Source organism: Pinus tabuliformis, chromosome 4_2, assembly GCF_031772625.1.
Source record: "Pinus tabuliformis cultivar Carrire ecotype Pingquan chromosome 4_2, CPIR1, whole genome shotgun sequence".
Classification (NCBI taxonomy): domain Eukaryota; kingdom Viridiplantae; phylum Streptophyta; class Pinopsida; order Pinales; family Pinaceae; genus Pinus; species Pinus tabuliformis.
The window spans coordinates 4,769,257-4,791,613 of record NC_142304.1 but is presented as its reverse complement, the minus strand read 5'-3'; the positions used below and the strand labels follow the sequence as shown (position 1 = coordinate 4,791,613).

General features: G+C 38.1%; 1 pseudogene; it reads right to left on the bottom strand.

The window, feature by feature from the left end:
• Window positions 1-2,390: 2,390 nt before the first annotated feature.
• Window positions 2,391-22,357, bottom strand: part of LOC149168109 (pre-mRNA-splicing factor cwc22 pseudogene) — a 40,277-nt pseudogene continuing 20,310 nt past the window's right edge.

Here is a 22,357-nt window from a genome sequence, read left to right as displayed (position 1 = left end):
TCTAAATCAAGTAGGACTCTAACATCATGTTATGCTAATAATAGCCTTGATTACAATGGTTTTCGTTCTCTGACATCTGGCTCCTTTTGGCGGTGGTTGTGATTGACCTTTAATGCTTCATGTTGCTCTTTAATGACACATCCTTTCCAATGCCATGAAATATATGAAACTGTCCCTGTGTGTTGGTCCTCGGTTTGCCTCAAAATATTCGAGTCCAAAGAAACATGCCTTTTATTTTTGATTACCCAAATAGAACAGATTGCCACGTCCATGATGTGCTGGCCACCCTTTTCACGTGTGAAGACAACACCTTTCAAACAGATTTGCTGCTTTGTCAATCATAGTTGATCAACTCAATTGTAATATGCAGCTACAGCAGTTTCGTAGCGCGCTACGAAACTGCTGTGTAATTTCAAAAACACAGTCTTAGACTCTACTCTGTTTGTATACCTTATCTTCAATTTCATTGCCTGAAAAAGGAGCACCGGATTTGTCTTGTCTTTTAATATCTGAATCAGAAGTGACACAGCTACCATTTCCAAAAACCTGTTCAAGTAGATTGAAAAGGTCCTTATCATTCTTGTTGAATTCTTAGATATCACTCTGTTTAATACTCAAGTTCCTGTACTTCATGCTCCTGCCTTTAAAAATTCACTTCACACAGCTGGTGCAGAATGTTCATTCCATGGCATGTGTTTATCATTACTTTCATTCTGGAAACCTTTCTTCTATTATACACCTGTGTGCTTTCATGAATAGCTAGAAAATTTTGTACATATTTACTTGCAGACAGGGCCTTATCTTTAACGTTAACATTTGTATTTTTTGTAATGCAAGGGGCATCTGTTGTATCTGACTTTGTCTCTTTGTCATTTACAATGTTAGTTGCCAATTGCCCCTTTTCACAAAGACCCTTTTTTGGAAGATCTGTGTCAGCCTTGACATTGCTTTTTCTCTTGGAATTACTTTTGGTAATTATTAATTTGCCATTCAGAGCATGTGTATTAGATATCCTCTTCCCATCCTTTCTAATATCACCATCCAGATTTCCCTCATTCAAATTGGCCTACATGTTTACCATATTAATTCTCCTATGATTCTTTCCCCTTTTCAGAACTGGAACAGATTCTCTATGTGGATCAAGACCTTTGTCACTTATGGTTTTAGAGCTAGTGCTCGAGTTTTTGCTTTTTTTAAGCTGTGAAACAACTCTTGGAAGAGCAGAGGATTCATCTAATGGCTTTTGCAACTTGCTAACTTTTGAAGGAGTGGAAGACTTGACCAATGACTTTTTAGATTTCCCAGCCTTTGATGGAGACATGGGAGGTGGACTATTTTGCTCCTTTAGAGGACAACTTTCAGTTGCTTCTTCAGAAGCCATGGAACTCTGAACAGGCTTCAATTTCTTGACAAGGTCTTTCACATCAACATTTCCAGAACGAATAAATTTCAAGAGACAGTTAATTGTGGAAACATTCAAAGAATTGACATGTTCCTCAGAAAGACCTTGACACTTGAGTAAATCAGCAACAGAAGCAAATCCTGTAGCCTTAGCTGCATGCACAAGCATTCCAATAGGAGCACAACCTTGTTTTTCATGCAAATACTGCAATTGCAGATATTTCTGCACTCTGGACACTTCCACTCCTCGGATTTAACAGCCTCTTCAACTTTTTCTCCATACCTGGCATGCTTATCAGCGTGCATGGAATTACTATAGATTTGAGTAGATTGATGAAGCCTTAAACCCCTGTTAATTTCTCAAACTCATCAGGACTCCACCGGCATACAAGGTTGAGGTGGAATGCAGCCATTTGAACACCCATTAAATGTAGTATGCGAGATGCTTCGGGTAATATTGGCTCTCCTTCTCGGCAAACTACATGATCTGCTTTCACATGCTGTTTCTTACGATGCTTTTGTTCATTGTGACGTAGGCCTTCAAAGGAGCTCAACACAAGCCGTCTACCCAATCTCTCAAATAGTAATCTATCAAGCAAGAAGCGGGCCACTGGAAACATAACAACGAAGATGGGCACCATAGCAAGGTCACCAACCTCGGGATAGGCTTCGAATTCCCATTCAATTTTGCTGTCCATTGAAATCTTTGAAACCTCAAATTCCAGTACACAATATAACATCAAATCTGCCGTTTACCTGCTGCTCTCGAATTCCGAATTGGGTTCGGCGCTATGCATCCAAAAGCCAAACGACAGTGTAGCGTAGATGTAGATGGTAAATTTTCAAGGAAACGAGTCCAAAGGCCGAAGAGGAAGTCTACCCTGAATTGGGCTTCTCGGTGAATGGATGAAGGAATAGTTAATCGAACTGGCATCCCCTGCTTCCACAAAAATGGTTCCATCTCATGCGTGAATTGTTCCAAAGGGCCTTCATTCAATAAGATATATCTGTTGAGAGCTGGATTCGTCGATATCACCATCGGGCATCCTCAATTTAAAGTGCCGCGTGTTCATTACCCTGCTCTGGTTTTGCAAATTCCCTGATTGCTTCACAAGATCCAGTTCTGGACGAATAGCAGGATAACCCTGGAAATTGGCTTTGCAAATTGCAAAGAGTCTTTCAATCGGAAACTGCACTCGTTTGTCAATTTCTCCCTCATGAAGAATACCCCTAAATCGCTCAAAAATTCCATAGCGGCCTTGAAGTGATAGGTCTTGAAACATGGACCCGCATTCCTTTACAAATCCAACAGCAACCTCAACACTATCGTCTGTAGGATTCTCCAGCAAAACAGTAAGAAGTTCCAAACCAATGATCTCATGTGCAACTTGCTGGTTCGCTAGGTGAGCTATGAATTTTGTTGCTGCTAGTAACAGAGGCTTGTCATTGCGTTTGAAAACCCTCTTAAGCTGCAAAATAATCCTTTTCAAAAGGAGATTACCAACTTCTGGAAACTTTGTATTCACCACAGCAACCAAGGCAGCAAAAACATCAGTAAATCCAGGTGATGCCATCTGGGATTTCATACATGACCTACAAAATAGACCTCTTCCCCGGATAAGGTTCTCTGCAAAGAGCTCTGGAATAATGTTTTTAATGTTTGATGCGTTCACTTTGTTTACAGCGCTGATTACCACAGAAGGCTTCTTCCAAGGAAAGAATGCTCCAGATAAACCTAATGAAACACCATCCGCTGGGGTACTAAAAACCTTATAAGCTGACAACTGTTGATGCAAACCCAATGGATTTTGATAAACATGACAGCTGTAAAAGAATGGTTATGAATTCGAACAAATCCCCAATTTCGTAGCGCAGCCAGTGCGAAATATGAATTATGCGCTACAAAATTACCTAAAACATGTTGCGCTGCGAAACTGCTAAAAAGGATTTAGGCGCATCAACTAATGTGAGCGGTTTTGAAATTTTGGCATTAGAATTTTCAGTGATAACACCATCTTTCTAACTGCACATGATTACTCAGACAAGTTCAGGACTGCCATCAACATTGCAGAAGCATTACTTGAAACAATTGACCGTATTGGGCCATACAATGTCATCCAAGTCATCACTGATAATGCTCCTAATTGTAAGGCAATGGGAGCAATTATTGAGGATAAATACCCCAACATATTTTGGTCTGGATGTTTGGTTTGAACCTTCTAATACATGATGTTGTTAAGAACAAAAATGCACAATATAAATGGATTGGTGATTTATACAATAAAGGCAAATAAATGATAAAATTTATTACAAATCATAGCAATACCCATGGACTTTTCCGCAGTCACTCGAGATTGGAGTTGTTGAAGATTGTGAAGACTAGATTTGGTAGCTATTACCTCACCTTTAGGCGCCTTTTGAAGGTAAGAGAGTCATTGGCTAGCATGGTATCAAGTCCACATTGGCAAGTATAAAAAAAAGGGCTACAAATGCAGGTGACAGGTGAGGTTTTGAACTGGTGGAGGAGGCCGCTCTTGATGGTTAGTTTTGGACAAGTGTGAGGCAAGTATTGGATTTCACCAAGCCCATTTATCACATGATTCAGTTTGTAGATACAGACAAACCAGTGATTGGCGAGGTGTATGAGCAGATGGATACCATGTTGGGGCAAATAAAAGATATTGTTCATAACAGAGATCCCGACTTGTACAAACTGATTCATGATTGTGTGTGTGAATGATGGAATAGACTTAATCTTCCACTACATTGCTTGGTGTATATCCTTATGCCAAAAATACTACTCTACATCTTGGTTGGGCCAACCTGCACCAGGGGGTGGGATTAGGACCAAACCCCATTTAGATGCAGAGGTAACTAGTGGATATTTTCAAGCATTAGAAAAGTTGATACTTGATAGGGAGGAATGTGCAGCTGTGCACCTTGAAATAGGCAAATACTTCAGTGGCACTGGTTTGTTTGGTACCTTCCATGCAATGGAAGACAGAGACAGATTTGATTCTCTCACATGGTGGGAAACATATGGCGACCATGGAATTTTGCCAAAACTGGCAAAAAAAGTTCTATCACAGGTTGTGAAACTTCTTCTGTAGAGAGGTGTTGGAGCACCTACAGCTTCATACACAATGTGAAAAGAAACAGACTCAATGAAAACTGAGCAGAAAGCTTGGTTTATGTGCACTACAACTTGAGGTTGTTGAGTCATTACTGTGATCGGGCTTATGAGGATTCCACATAAAATTTGGGACAATCACCCAGAGGATGACGATTTGGAGGATGGTATAGTGCATCTTGAAGAACTGGAAGAGGAACTTATAAGGGATGAAGATGAAGCAGCTGCAGCTGTAGCAGCCATGCCACCTCCACCTCCACCATCCAGTAGCAGTGCTCAAGATCTAAGTCTTGTTCCTTTGTTGTCTCCACCTCCATCTACACCCTCACGTGGAGCGCATGTGCCTTCTAGTTCTGGTCGTCGGTTTGTGCGGGAGACTCCTAGAAGACCACCACAACCTGCTTATACTCCTGGAGACTCTCGTGGCAAGGGCCACATGTAGATTTATAGTTTACCTGTCTTTTCTAGTTTCTATTAGTTTTCATAACTGTTGAGTCTTGAGTCCTTGACTCTTGACTCTTGACTATTTCATATCATAATGATATTTTTTGTAAGCAATATATGACTGTGACAATGAAAATTTGAAGTTTGAAGTTGGAAATTATAACTCATTGGTAATGATTGTGAATTATGAATATGATGCTTCGTGAAAGACTAAATTTGTTTCATTTCATTTCATTATTCATGTTTCATTTTATAACCTTTCATTTCATGTTAACAGTTAGAAGTTAGGACTTAGAAATATCTAATATATTACTTCTTATAATGGTTAAACTTAGCTTACAAGTACAACTTTGGTGATCAATGATGATAAATTTTATATATTGAATTTTCAATTTTGAAAGCTTGAAGTTGAAACTTTAAGATTTAATTTGATGAATCATGATTCACAAGACTCAATATGTTGCAGTTGTAATATGTATTTTACTAACTTGTGGACATGGTTGATGAAGATTATAATTTCTAGATGATTGATGTGATATGGTTCAATGATCACTCTATGTTTTTTTTATGTTTTTTATATCTAATTCATCATTCTACATGTTTTTGTTGACATATATGTATCAAAAATTAAAAATTAATATATCTATATATATATTTTAAAAAATCGCCCTCGGATTCGCTCCCAAATAGGGATCTTTTGAAAATGGTCGCTCCCGCTCCCGCTCCCAAGTAACATTGTGTCCAACACTGGTACCTGAAATGTTATTTATTGCCATGCTATTTATAGCATTTCTTGTTGCTATTTTCAACAAACACAATCATCAACCTTATGAAGTGCAGTATGACATTTGAAAAGAGGGAAATTAAGGTTATTCTCCCTTTGGATCCATCTGAAGGTGTGTGATATAATGAACCAGTTCGTGATTATGAGGAGGACGATGATATCAAGAAAATCTATAAGCTTACTATGTGAGATGAAGATTGGATAAACCCTATGGCGGATGGGTGGATTATGTGGGAGAAGGAAAACTCCTGTAATTCAGATTCAGATGAGTAGCTGGAACACTAGAAAAATATGTTTGTATGAGGTTTCCTCGTTGCGATGCAACAAGCTTACAAATCACTCTGATGTATATCCACTGAGGTACGTAACTTACCGCATTATGATGTCTTAGAAGATGTCAATTTATTTTTGGATAAATTTGAAAGAGATGTAGCCAAAGAACATTGGTTCCAAGCACTAGACATCACATTGAGAGCTATGCCTGCAAGATGGTGGGGTATGCATAAGAACAACTTTGCCGATTGGAAGGAATACTAATGGATGATGAATCTACGATTTAGGTATGCCAATACCTGCATTATGGAAAAATACACAGGGAAGGACAATCCGCGTGAGCATCTGGCTCGATGGACGAAAGCATGGGGAGAAGAGCCATAGCTAGAATGGGTTCATATATTTTTCCACACTTGGGATATGATTCCAATGAACTAGTATCTAGAAACGGAGTTGCGAAATGGAACCGCAGAATGGGATGTCCTGAAAGAAATTTTTCTGTTAATTTTTGGCTTTGAATATGGATTTGAATGCATTGACGAGGTGTTACAGAAGATAAAAGCTACAATATTTAGAATGCTTGACAAACCTGTTACATGGGTACAACCAAATTGGAGCACACAGTTGCACTATGCACTCAAATGCTACTATGTGACCACTGAGGAAGGTGAATAAGATCCTAGGAACATCAACATCCCTGAGTTAGAAGGAAAACATGAAGTCGTAGGGCCTATGGCAGAAGTCCCTGAGATCTCACAACCTTTGAAGACAAAGCAGGTGAATATTGGATTAGAAGTGCAGTCGAAGTTTGCAAATATAGGCGACTATTGGGATGAAGCTACAATGGACAAAGTCATGGAGCTACCACGGGAGTATTAGGACTTGTTTCATAATAAATTATTTGATTTGAAAGGGATAGTAGGGGATCTAGGATTCATGAATATCACTCTAGAGGCAAATGCAAAGCCAGTAAAGAAGTGAGCTTATCGATTGAATCCTAAGTACAAGAAAACAGTGCATGTAGAATTGGATAAGATGCTCACAGCTGGGATTATTGAACCTGTTGAGGAATCAGAGTGGGTTAGTCCCATGGTGGTTCATGAGAATAAGACGTAAGGTGAAATTTGGATATGCATAGACTGAGAAAGTTGAATGATTCTTGTGTCCATGATCCATTTCATACACCATTCATAGATGAAGTACTATAAAATGTTGGAGGTCAGGAAGCCTATTCATTTACTGATGGGTTCTTAGGTATCATGAGATCAAGATCGCACCAGAGGATAGAAATAAGACTACCTTCGATACTGAATTGGGTTGTTTCTAGTATACAATTATGCCTTTTAGACTTAAGAATGCCCCTGCAATATTCTCTAGGGTGGTAGTCGCAACCTTCAAGGAGTTTATTCACAAGTTTTTGGAGGTTTACTTCGATGATTGGATGGTGTTTGAGTTAGTAAAAAGGCATGTTGCCAGTCTTCGCCTTATGTTGGATACCTGTCAAAGGTATCAGATTTCCTTAATTTGAAGAAAACTCTATTCTATGTACCATATGGGATACTATTGGGCCATGTAGTTTGTAAGTAGGAGTTGATGGGAGACCCTCCAAAAATTGTCGTAATTATTAATTTGGAGTCTCCGAAGAATGTCAAAAAATTGTGTGCGACGTTGGGCCACACAGGGTACTATAAAAAATTTGTCAAGGCGTATATGCAGATCACTGTGCCCATGGAAATATTGTTGAAAAAGAATGAGACTTTTTTCTGGTACGATGATTTCCAGAAGAGTTTGGATGTTTTGAAAGAAAAAATGGTCACTATGCCCATTTTAGTGTTCTCCAACTGGAAGAAGGAGTTCCACATCCATGTAGATGCATCTTGCATAGCACTAGGAGTTGTGCTAACCCAACCAGGTGAAGGTGATATCGATCATCTAATAGAATTTTCAAGTAGAAAGTTATCGAAGGCAGAAAAGAACTATCTTACCACAGAACATGAAGGAATAGCAATGGTGTATGGCTGCAGAAATTCAAAAACTATTTTTTGGGTGCGCACTTCAAGATGTACACAGACCATTTTACTTTGAAGTACCTTGTCGAATAGCCTATATTGGGGGGAAAAATCTGTCGATGGTTGCTGCTCTATCCGGAATATGACTTTGAGGTAATTTTGAAGTCAGGGAGACTGAATGCTGGACTAGATCACCTCTCATGGATTGAGAATGGGGATGAACCTACTAATTTAGAGGAAGGATTGCCTGATGTGCAACTCTTTGTTGTGCCTATTGTAGATGACCATTTTGATGATGTAATCTAGTTCTTATCCATGGGTAGAGCCCCTGAAGTGTATTCCACACAATAGAAGAAATAATTGGTGATCTGGGCTACAGATTTCTCTGTTATTGCAGGAAATTTATATAAAAATGGGACCGGATGAGATATTGCATAGGTATGTCCTAGAGTATGAACAAAAAATCATCCTTGCTGAAGCGCGTGGAGGAGTGGCAGGAGGACATTATGTAGGAAGAGAAATTGTGCAGAAGATCCTATGCGCAGTACTATGGTGGCTAACTGTGCATAAGGATTCCAAGGGTTATTGTAAGGCATGTGATGTTTGTCAGAGAATGGGGAGACTGTTGTGAAGGGATGAATTTCCCTTGAATCCCCAGGTATCATTACAAGATTTTGATAAATGGGCAATAGACTTCGTGGGTCCAATTCAGCCGCTAGGACATAAGACTAGAGCCAGGTACATCATTATAACGACTGAATATTTAACAAGATGGGTTGAGGCACAACCTGTAAAGTATTGTAGCACAACTACAGCTGCGAAGTTCATCTTCAAGTATATTTTGTCTCAATTTGGCTACTTGAATATCTTGATGAGCGATAGAGGTTCACACTTTTTAAATGAAACAATTTCTACTGTGGTAGAAGAATTCTAGATGTATCACTAGAAGAGTACGTCTTATCCTCCTCAAGCGAATGACATTGTAGAAGCATTTAACAAAATTCTGGAGAATTCCTTAATAAAGATTTATAATGTGAAGCGAAATGACTCAAATGTGCGCATACCTGCTATTCTATGGGCGTATAGAACTACTTGCAAGAAGTTGACTGCACACACGCTGTTCAGATTGGTTTATGGACAAGAAGGGGTAATGCCGCTGGAATACATAGCACCTAGTTTACGGATTGCTACGGTTACAAACATGGTTGATTGAGATACCATGGAAGAATGCCTCATGCAACTTGTTGAGTTGGAGGAAGATCATTTCTTGGCCGGTTTTCATCAGCAAGAACAAAAGGACCGCAAAAAGGAATGGCATGATCGCCATATCAAGCAACACACCTTTAAGAACAACAATTTGGTACTATTGTATGATAGTAAGTTCACAAAGTTTTTAGGGAAGTTCGAAACGCATTGGTTGGGGCCATATATTATTAAGGAGATTACGGATGGAGGCGTAGTTCAGCTCACAAAGCTGTTTGGGGAATTATTTCTAGGAAAAGTCAATGGGAGTCATTTAAAGTTGTACAGGGGTGATCCAACCATGCGGAATGACTATATGGATGCGGGATAGTCTTAGTGCTCCAAGCAGTTGCAATGGAACATTAGACCATAAACTACATTTCCAAAAGGAATTTTGGACGAAGTGATGGGGTTGCGTGACATATCAACGCAAGGCACAAAGGAGAGCTGTGATGAAGGAGTTGCGTTAAGATGGTGGGCCCTGCCCATCTAGGACAAAAAGTGACTATTGGAACCACTGTAGCTGATTGGATGGCAATTTTTCTGTTAAAAGGCGCGGGGGTGGAGCATTTAAGATGCATATATTTGGAAATATTCTGCCAAAATTGCATTAATGACAAGGAATTGGAGGGAACAAACATATTTGAATTCAAATTGAGCTATAAATATGGCATCCTGCTCCATATTCAAACACTTTTCTTCCTGATAATTTGCCTTAAGTTGTTGCGCTTTTAACTGTGTCTAGAGTAGTGATGTATTATTCGATAAGGATTGGGAAAGCATTCTTTCATAGCCGGAATTCACAAACTTACCTGATTGCAATTGTGAGATAAGCCCAGAGAGAATGGCTGAAAAAAAACCTGAGATAGAGCCGACCCAACCTGTACTTGCAGGGTTTCCTACTACTGTGCCTAGGTCACCAAAGCCTAAGCCATATTCTTCTACGATTGGATATAAGAAGTAGAAGAAGCCTCAGAAAGCACCGGTACGACAATAACCGTGGAAAAACCCGATTGAAATCTGTTAGAAAGGAAATATGGATAGGTCCAAATAGCCGACAGAGCTCCTGGACCTAGATGAGGAAGAAATGCATGGAGGAGTAGAGTAAATTGACACAGAAGAGGTTGATCCCATAACTTCCGTATATCCCACCTAGAAAATCCACAAATAAAGTGCCCAAAGACTCGGATCCAACAAAGTTTATGATCTCTACACCTTTTTTTTTGAAGAATGTGCTGTTTGAGGGTCGTTGTTGGCGGATATACCAAACTTGAAAATGGAAGATTGGGACCTGGGGGACCACGATAGGTTTCCACAGTTGGTGCCGAGTAAGTACCTAAAGAAGGTCTACTATGAAGAGGCAAATGTCACGTGGCTTAAGCCTATGAAATGGGTGGCTAGAGTTAGGGGTGCGGGGCTCCTAAATATGTTGTGGGTGCTCCTGGACCTAGATGAGGAAGAAATGCATGGAGGAGTAGAGTAAATTGACATAGAAGAGGTTGATCCCATAACTTCCGTATATCACACCTAGAAAATCCACAAATAAAGTGCCCAAAGACTCGGATCCAGCAAAGTTTATGATCTCTACACCTTTTTTTTTGAAGAATGTGCTGTTTGAGGGTCGTTGTTGGTGGATATACCAAACTTGAAAATGGAAGATTGGGACCTGGGGGACCACGAGAGGTTTCCACAGTTGGTGCCGAGTAAGTACCTAAAGAAGGTCTACTATGAAGAGGCAAATGTCACGTGGCTTAAGCCTATGAAATGGGTGGCTAGAGTTAGGGGTGCGGGGCTCCTAAATATGTTGTGGGTGCCACACTTCAGTCACACCCATATTAATATAGTTTGTGTGCGCAAATTTTTCACACTAGTAGCATGATGGCTGCTTATGGTTGGGAGGGCCCATCCTGATCACTGAAATGCTGATCCATAGAATAAAGCTACTGCCATACCAATTTTTGGACCCTGCGGAGGCTTTCATAGGAAAGGCAAGAAGTTGGTGGACCAAATGAAGAGTGATATTTGTATGGTCAAGAAGTTGCACGGGTATTCCATTCAATCCATATCATATGGTGTGGTGTAGTTTGCTACATAGATCTTGGCTGGTAAGATCATGAGGAAGTGGCCCACCGATGAAGTGTGGGTGCCAATCGTCTCTTTGGCTGTGCAATGCGCCAAAGAATTCCTGTATAAATGGGCTCAATATTTATGTCATGAATTTCTGGAAGACTGCCGAGAGGCCCAGGATAACGACAAACTGTTCCACTACATGTGGTTGTTATTATTGATCACATTAGTGGGCTTGAGGAAACCCAAAGAAAGCTATTTCAATCAACAAGATTTAGACCTACCTGAGGCCACGAAGTTTTCTTAGCTATGGGTTGCCAAAGACCCCACACGAGTAATGGAAACGAAGATATTCTGGGTCTTGTTTGAGTCTGAGCTAAGGATGGTGATTAACCAGCGGCCAAGGTTATCACCAAGTTTGCAAGAGTAGTATGCCAATTCCGCAAAATTCAAGGTAGATTTCCATAATTTGCACATTCGTGCGAAGAAAGATGCTCAGGGAATATGGTACAAATTGTCATATTTAGTCACCAAAGATGATATTATAAGCGTTGTCAGTAATGTCGGCGTTGGAATGAGCAAGGTTGGTGAAGGTGAAGCCATGTAGACAAAAACAATGACAATATCAAAAAAGAAGAAGGAAGCACAAAAGGCTTCCGCTAAATAAAAGACTGTGGCAAGTGAAAAGGTCGTGCAATAGAAAGAAGCTACTATAAAGGAGAACGAAGCAACTGCCAAGGAAAAAGAAGCAGCAAAGGAAAAGACTATTTCACAGGCCACCATTGACCTCGTCGAGTTCGACACTGGGCATATAGACGTGAAGGAAGAGATAGATGGAGAAGAGGCAGGGGGCGTAGGCTTGGAATCCCCCTTCATTATTAAGAAGAGGCAAAAAAGGAGTTCGACAAGGCCGCACAAGAAGCAAAAATCAGATAAATAAGCCAGTGCGACGCCTTTGGTCCTCACAGAGGGGGACCTCAATGAAATTGTGGATATGGTCCACGATGCAACGACCGATCTTTGGGGTCACTTTGAAGATCAATACCAAAAAACATTAGGTAAGGTACAGTAGGGCCTGTGGTAATTACAGATCCAAACAAGTCTCATTCAAGCGAGGGTGGTATAGGCGAGCATGAAGGAAGCGAGTAGGACAACCCTGGAAGAAGAACTCACACTAGATATCCACACAGTATAGCTACTAGAGGGATCCCTGCACATCGATTCAGCAGAAAGCAGGGAGCAGCTACTCCACGTGAAGGACTTGAGTCTGAATTTGGTAGCACTTTCTATTTAAATTATGCACGAGATCCACCAAGGGGTGTTAGATGAGCTCTGAATTAGGGAGAAACGTGCACTACTGATCATCAATGAGGTAAAAATAAATAATCAACATATCTTTGAGGATTAGGCACTGACCCTCAAGGAAATGGAAGAGGCAACGGTGTGAGGTCAACAGTCTATAGTGAGCTTCCTGAGCTTCATATTCTAGCTGACGTGGCCTCCACAGAAAAGATCTAGAAGATAGATGCCATAATAAAGGAGTCACAAGCAGAAAGTAGAAAAATTAGGTTTGAGCTGCAGTTGTAAATCTCGTAGCTACAACTTAAGTCGCAGCCCAATACACCTCCAAAAGTTAGAGAGTCACGCGAAGCTTCTATTAAAGAAGAGATGGCCACCTTGGAAGCTACTGTCAAGGGCTGCACTCAGTTATTTGAACATGTCATGGAATTATGGACCTCACTGTAGGAGGATCCTACCCTGTAGAAGATTGAAGTGGACATCAGAGAGAAGGAGAGATAGTTCAATGAAATCAGGTCAAAAACGCGAACCTTAGCTCTAGTGCAAAGGTTCATCGAGTTATAGGAAGGAAAGCTCATCTAGAGTGAAATTTATGAGCTGCGTCACAAGGAAGCCATCATATCTTCAAGGATGTAGGCTTGGGTAGATGAGGCTAGTGCATTGATGTTGTTAGTGCAGGGAAAGATAAAGGCCATGCAACAGACACAAATAATAATGGGTCTTGTAGTCAAAGGCCCAACCATTGAGAAATTGGTTGAAGAAGTCCATCAACCACTGCACAAGGGACAATAGACCTGCAGGTTTTAAAAATTGAATTTAGTGAGTTGCAGGCAAAGATTGAGGCACCACTAACAGAGTGACATGAGGGTGAGTCACGACTTTGTGTTGGGGTCTTGTTGGGAGAGGGTCCCTGGGGTCAATTTTGTAATAGTTTTTATTATTGTTGTAAAGTCTCCGCATTTATAGGAGTGGAGCGCAAAGGTCGTAGGAGTCAAAGGGGCTTTAGGAAGGTCAAATCCCCTTAGTTGGTTAAGAAGTTAAGTTGTTTTGTGACCCGCCCATGGCTCGTGAACCATGGTATTATAATGAAAGAAGCTATGTAAAGGAGTCATACCGAGTCATATGAAGTTAGTCAATAATTGAAGATCTATGTATGGGCAAGTAATCTAAGTCAGAAGAGTAAGGGGAAGGCTCCTGCAGCTATGTGCGTGAGATCTTGGTAAGTCCGCAGCTGGGTGTGCGGGCCCCTGCAGCTTTGTGCAGAGGGAAGAAAGAGTCTGTAATAGAAGGATTGATCATACCAAAGACTATTTTGGAGCAATATCTATTTATCTGTGCGTTTGTGTTTACTTCTGCATTTTCTGTGTATTCGCTCTATTTTATGCAATTATCTTAACAAACACTTAATTGATGTGCGAAAGTAGTAGATTTGTTAGTTTAATTGATGATATGAATGTTTAAAGAAATCGATGTAGAGTAAGAAGATGCTATTTGTAAGTTATCTTAATTTCTGCAAATGAAGGGTTAGGGTTTGTGAAGGTCGGAATAAGGCCCTAGAAGTAACAGAAACCCATTAGACAGACCTTTGGATGCAGAAACCTCATTCTGTCATCCCCTACTATTGCCTAAGGTGATACTGCAACCTACGCTACTTAAGTGGTTGCCGAAAGGGCCGAACGTTTAGGGTTTTGTTGGTTGGCGCAACTAACTTTAAACCTGGGTCTAGACCCCCTTAAGCCAACAATTTCCCTATTAAATTCTCAACCTGGTATCAGAGCTTTGGTTATCTAAGGGCATCATGAAGATCTCCTCTACAATGAATAATGTCATTAAGCAGATTGCAAGCCATCTCAAGAAATATATCAAAGAAGTATGGAGTCTCATATTCTCTTAAAAGAAGGTATCACTCAAAGAAAGGGATGAGGGACCCTTCTGGGCTCTCTCTGGTACATTCCAGGATGAAGAAATTTGGGTAATTGATAACAGTGCATCAAGGCACATGACTGGTCACTCCCACCAATTAAAGACCTTGTCAAAACGAAAATCCGCATACTCTGTGGAAATTGGAGACAACAAAAGCTATTGAGTGAAAGGCATTAGATCATCATCCATAAAGCTCCACGATGGAAGCAGCATCCAACTCAACAACATTCTAATTGTTCCAGGTTTGCGCAAAAATCTACTTTCTATTTCAAGATTAGAAGATAAAGGAGAGAGTAGCCTTCATTGATGGTAAAGCAGTTGTATGGGAAAAAGGATCAATCATAGAACAAGCAAAAGTGATTGGTATCCTAGAAGGAAGGATCTACAAATTAATACCTCTCGTAAACCATGCCCTATTTCACACTCAGATTATTCCATGTGAAATTTGGCACCAAAGATCTAGTCATCTACATTTCAAAATACTTCTAACTCTAAATTCCATAGTAGATAGAATACCAAATTTGAAGGGGGATCATGAAGGTGTCTATAAAGGATGTGCATTGGGAAAGAACACCAAGGAACTGTTTGGAATCAGTGTTTCACGGTTGAAATAAATATTGGATCACACTCACTTTGATGTGTGTGGTCCTATGACTCCAAAATCACTTGGAGGAAATATTTATTATGTCACTTTCATAGATGATCACTAAAGAAATACCTTGGTTTACTTAATGAAAACCAAGGATCAAGTATTTACTAAATTTCAAGAATTCAAAGTTGAAGTGGAAAACCTTATAGAAAGAAGAATCAAGATACTAAGATCTGATAATGGAGGAGAATATACATCCAAAGAGATTATAGTATTTTGTAAGGAAACTAGGATGAAGAGGGAGCTGATAGTTCCATACAATCCTGAACAAAATGGAGTTTCATAAGAAAGAACAGATCCATTGAAGAAAGTATAAAAGAAATGTTACACATTAAAGATATACCTAATTTTATGTGGTGTGAGGCAACAAATCAAACAATCTACATACAAAATCGATGTCTTCATACATCTCTAGACAACAAGACTCTAGAAGAAGTGTTCACTGAGAAGAAGCCATCTATAGATCCTCTCTGAATCTTTGGATGTCCTATGTATATTCATATACCAAAGGAAAAAATAAAGAAGCTTAATCCTTCCGGTGTGAAGGGTATATTTTTTGGGTATAGTAACTCATCGAAAGCCTATAGAATCTATATGAAAGATGGACATCACATTGAAGTTAGTCATGATGTCATATTTGATGAAAGCATAGCATTCAAGAAATCGAAAGAAATTTCTATAGATTTTGATGACAAAGAACTTCCCATATTTGAGGAATAAGTTGACAAGGAAGGAGAAGGATCTCACCATGAGGAATAAGGACCTAGTGAACCTATTCAGGCGATGGTCATTCAAGAATCAAGCAAAAGACATAACTAGTTAAAGTCTACACTACTTGATGCAGAAGGTGATGGGGAAACTCAAGGATCATTTAGAGAAAGCAAAAGACCTAAGAAATATTATGGGTATGCTAAATACATGAAAAAATTATTAGAAGAAGAACAATCCACCTTTGAAGAGGTTGTAGAACATCGAGAATGGAAGGATTCCATGAAAGAAGAATATAAATCTATAATGAATAATGGAGTCTGGGAGATCATACCTAATCTTGAAGACAAATTTGTGGTTACTTCCAAAAGGATCTATAAGATGAAGCATGCAGCTGATGGAAGTATAGATAATTATAAAGCAACATTTGTGGCTAGAGGATTCTCTCAACTTGAAGGCATCATCTATGAAGAAATTTTTTCTCCAACAAGAATATATACAATGATTCGATCATTAGTCTCTCTGGCAGCATCGATGGGATGGAACATCCATCAAATGGATGTCAAGACTGCATTTTTGAGTGACACTATAGATGAAGAATTCTACATAGAACAAACCTTGGTATTTGAAATTAAAGATAGGAAGGCCTATGTTTGTAGACTGAAGAAAGAATTATATGGCATCAAGCAAGAACCAAGGGCATGGAATGCTAGAATGGATTCATACCTACAAAGATTAGGCTTCACGAAAAGTTCTTTCAAACCTATATATTAAGGTTGTAAACAATGAACTTGTATTTATTCTTCTATATGTAAATGACATTCTCTTGACAAGTGTAGAAGGTCGAATTGAAGAATGTAAGAAACAATTGGCAGCAAAGTTTGACATGAAGGATATTGGGCTAGTGCATTATTATTTGGGACTAGAAGTCTGGTAGGAACCTAATGAAGTCTATTTAGGTCAAGGAAAGTATGTGATCCAGATACTGAAGAAGTTCGACATGATGGACTGTAAATCTATGAACACTTCGATGATCAAAAACTTAAAAAAACTAAGGAGTTCTGAATCAAGCCCCGTGGATCCTTCGAGATATATAAAAATGATTGGCTCATTGATGTACTTTGTAAATACTCGACCAGACATTTTTTTTGCTATAAAAATACTCAGTCAATTCCAAGTGGAGCCGAAGCATGATCATTGGATAACAGAAAAACATATTATCAGATATCTACAAGGAACCATCAATTACTGCTTGAAATATGATAGAAGCAAGGAGGATGTTTTAGTTTAGGATCCTCTATAGTCTCATGGATGAGAATAAATCAAGACACCTTTGATTTGAGTAGTACTGATGTTGAATATGTTGCAGCATGCGAAGTTAGTAGGGAAGCAGTTTGGTTAAGGAAACTGCTATCTAACTTGCTTGAAGGATCGATGAACCCTACAATGATACTTTGTGATAACACCAGTTGTATTCATTTGTTTGAGGACCCAATATTTCATGGGAAGAAAAAACACATCAACAATAAGTATCACTATATACGAGAGCTAGTACAAAATGGTGTGGCACAACTACAGTATATCTCCACTGATGAGCAGGTAGCTGACATATTGATGAAATCACTTCCAAACAAGAATCTTGTATACTTAAGGGACAAGCTTGGTTTGGTGAATTTGTCCTCCCTAATTGGGAGGGAGAGATAGACACAACATTCTTTTCTTCACTTGGGAAGAAAGAATGGAGGATTGGGTAACCATATGACATTCGATACTTTTTGAGAATGTGGTAGGGCATTCAATACAAAAGTAGTCGTGAACCGATATCTTTTGAGCGTTAGCTACCCAAGATAAGAATAGTCCAAAGGGAGATCATACTTTGTGAACACCTGGGTGGCGTATGTACCTTGGAGATACAATGATGATGGTTTCTATACATCATTGGTATTGCCAACTTTGTGCTCTGATCTTGTGGAGAGATAGAGTTGTTAGTCAAAGCCTTGCTATGTGACAATTTTGGTTATTATGATGTTAGACAAATGGGTTACCAATCTGACTCTTCTTATGAGATCTCTTCAGATTGCGAATGACCATGTACTTATAATGAATACCTCCCTAGTTAAGAGGGAGTGTTGAAAAATGTGTAACTAGGTTTGGTCTTCATTAGTATGAAATGTATGCTTGTAAATGTAAAATGAAAACAAAATTATTATTATTATTGAAGCATGAGGTTCATGCTCAAGTTCTTTTATTTTATAGGTCAAGCACCCATTAAGTGATTCTAGGGTTTGTCCTAGGTATAAGAGTCATTGTCATATATGGAAGACCCTATGGGCACATTGTATATTGTAAATAAAAAACTATTTTGTCTTGAAAATCAAAATACCTCCAAGATCAAGTTGGCCTAATGAGTTGGCAAGTCGGCCTACATGAAGAGCCATGTCCACTCTTGTGGAAGCCTATATATAAGAGGAACTCATCCTCCACTTGGATCATTCATTCACTCATCTCTTATGCGAAGAAGGTAGAAGAAAAAAGTCGAAGAACGAAGTGCGAAGTATTCAAAGTGTTTGGGTCTCTCTTTATCCTTCTCGAGGTGCGAAGTTAGGGTTTCTGCGCTAGGATAGTCTGAAGTTTGATTTTGAAGGCAAGAGAGAAGGGAAGGAAAACAAAGGTCTCTTAGGGCATCCTACTAACCCTAGGATTCAAGTCAAGGCAAGCAAAGTCAAGAGGAAGGTTGTTAGAGAGATATCGAAGTCTCCTAGAGAAGCCACAACAGTTGTTGGGGAGCATAATTTCAGATCTATTGGGGGGTCAAAAATATTGCAGCTGAAGGTCGAGGAAGAATTGATCTTGGAGGATATTTGTCTGAGTCTAGGTCATGGTATTCGTCAATTGAAGGATTTGAGAGATAAGAAGAGATATTTGGGTTTCCCCCTCAAGAGGAGGGGTTTGGCCCTGGCTTGCAGCCTATATACTGTGTCATTATTCTTAACATTTTGGTAACATTTTGATGTATTTCATATGGAATAGGGAAGATCAAAGCTAATAAGTAAAAAGGTAACACAAACAACTATCAAGTTTAGAGAATTAACATATAAATTTTCCACTTGAATTCTCAACAAAAGGGACTCAACCATCCAAACAGTAATGGTGTAGTCTAACTCATAAATGAAATGGTTTCTTTTTTTGTTGTGGAATCCAATAATACAATTTTGGATGATATTATGATTTCTTGTTGTTTAAAATGCATTTTTAAATGCATAAATGGATTTATCATCCAAAGTGCACTAAAACTCTCCAAATTAAATAAAGTTAAACTTATAAATCTTATAAATATGTATTATATTTTAAGCAAAATTAACCCATAAAATACCTAAAAAAAATCATTGTGTTTACAAATTAGATTATGCTTAAAATAAATATTCACATAAAAATCATGGTTATCTTTCTCATGGGAATTTAATTTAGTTTTATTTATTTTGACTTTTAAAATTTTATATCAGTAAATTTTTTATTATATTAAAATTTATTTTAACTAAATATTCATAAAATTTTAAAATTTTATTATGGTTTATATAAATATAATTTCTTTAATTTAAATTTCATAATTAATTTGTAATGCTTAAACCATTATTTTAAAATGCTATAATAAATTTAGAGTATCATTAAAAAAAAATAGAAGAAATGCAATGCAAATTCAATTGGAGTTGATTTTAGTGTGATTTTTTGGATTTCCGTACAAAAAATTTGAGCTGAAATATTAATTTGTGTTATTTAAACTGGTTTTTTTAACTGTATATATAAATTCAGCACCCTCAAAAACTTCTAAGACACTTTCATTGTGCAGATATTACTATTAAACTTATAGTTTCAATAAATTCCTATAAAATTTAAAAAAATTAGACCAAAAATTAAATCAATTATAATCCTTTATCAATCCAACAGTAAAGTGGTGTTCCCACTAGTGGGACATTCAAGCCATTAAAGAGCGTTATTGGTAATCCATTCTGCCCCAAGTTTTGTCCATCCAGTGCAGTGGAGTTCATGAGAAGTGCAGGTAACTGAACGAATGAGATCGGTAATTTCTTGTGGTTATGATTACAATAACGACAACCCTGGGTTATGATTACTATGATTACAATAACGACATCCATCGGTTATGGGTTTTGACACATCAGATGATAAAAAAAATATAAAAAAATAGAGTTGTAGTTATCGTGATTTTTTTGATTTTTTGGTGATGGAATTTGTGGAAATATTTGAGGTGAAATTTTCATTTGTGTTATTTAAAATTGGTTTTTTGATTGTATATATAGATTCAACACTTGAAAATTCTCTAAATCAGTGCAAAAATTACTCATCAAACTTGTGATTTTATAAATTTCTATTAAATTTTAAAAAAATTAGACCAAAACAATAAAAAAAACTCGAAAATTTTAGAAAACTAAAAGCTATGACAGACATTTAAATTTTGTGACAATCATATTTATTGCCGTTCAATTGTAACAGTTTCAATCCAACGGTGCAGTGGTGTCCCGACTTAAATGTAACGGCAACAGGTGTCACAGAGATAGTGATGGAATTTGGTGGAAGTGGAAGCTTGAAAGACACATGTGGTGGGACATTCACCCCTTTAAAGAGCGTTACTGGTGATCCAATCTGACCTGTTGAGCGCCATTCTGCCCCAAGTTTTGTCCATCCAGTGCAGTAATGAGATCGGTAATTTCTGGTGGTGTTATTGTGATGTGAGCCTACCCATGTCCTCAATTGTGGATTGCAAGTACAGTTAGCCACGGGATACTCTGTTTTTCAAAATTCGAAGTTGCGTGAGGTATACTTAACATGCATATTTGTTAAACCTTTTACACTATACTATTGCTTATGAGTCACAGAAATGGTCAGTTCAAATATAGCGAGTCTTTTTTCCTTTTTGTTTTTTTTGAAATTTAACATCATTTTGTAAATCTTATGCGGCTTCCCATGCACTTGCGTAAATGAATCTTATACGCCTGCGGCTGCACATGCTCCTCTGTTGATATCTACTTGCGTATGCAGTTTCGAAGACCTGGTTAGTTTCGGTATTAATTCTTCAAAAAATTTTCGCATGTTTTTCTTTTAAATGAGAATTATAAACCTGTAAATGACTCAGAATTATTTTAAACTTATAATTATTGAGAATTATTTTTCTTCTTTTGAAATATTAATTTTTCAAATGTATCTTTAAAAAAAATATATTTATATAAAAAAAAATACGAATACAAATTATATATATATTTTTAAATTAAATTTATCTTAAATACAAATCTAATATAAATTATAAAATTATTACATTGATATGTAAAATAAATTTCTCAACTCAATAACACATTTATGTTTTAAAATAAATATCTATAATCCAAAACTTGAAACCCTAAACCCTGTACGTTTTCCTATAATTTAATTTAAATCCTTTGAAAAGTCGTCTTCCTTGGATTATTGTCATTTTAAATTCTCGAAATTTATAACATATTTGACCTATCTCTATGATGCTACCTTTTCCTTTTAGTTTAAATTATTGTAAATTAAAGGCTTTCCCATCCCCAGTCTCAGGGATGAAGCAGCAATGGGATCTAACCAAATTTTCATGGGAGGATGGCAAGGATTATTTCAACATTAAGATACTTGCATATCTGAACAAATAGACCTCAGATCTGGCCGTGGTGTTGTCCGCTCAGATAGAACTGGGATCTGTTGAATCTCAGGCATGGAGATGATAGAGGAAGGAAAACCTACAGATTTTCATAAAAAAACTCGTCGAAGAGTCCTCTGTATTCTTGATCCAGGGCTGGGATCGTGTGGAAAATCTGAAGCACTCCATCCAGATCCATATGAATATACCAACAGAGCTCCAGCTTCTCGAATATGAAGACAAAGTGTTGCGAGACGATGGTGTGGGTAAGGACTCAACCATAATCCTGAATCTGAAAATGAGGGAGGGTCTATCGCCTTCAAAAATTGTAATACAAATCCCACGAACACTAATGGATGGATTCATTTCATTCAAGGACGCATTCAAGAATGTCCCTGCAACAACTTCAAATTTTTTCAGGACCTTACATAGTTGATCAAATTGACAAGATACCAACTAGGGAGGTAGGATAGTAAAATCCTACGTAAAATTTGATTTTACGGATTTATAAAATAGTTTTTGGCCGAAACAGAAGATATAATGGGTGTATTCGTTTTAGGAAACAAAGTCTAATTTCTATTTGTGCTCAAAAAGTTTTTTCATAGTACATTTTGAGACAAAGCCAGAAAGTTTTTAATGAAGGTGGTTTTGGGGCAAAGTCACCTTTTTTGTCACTCTATGGTTTCCACGTGGAGGCTTTTTGTCACTCTACGGTTTTCAAGTTTTGATGCAACAAATATGGTGGTAACAACGATGCCAA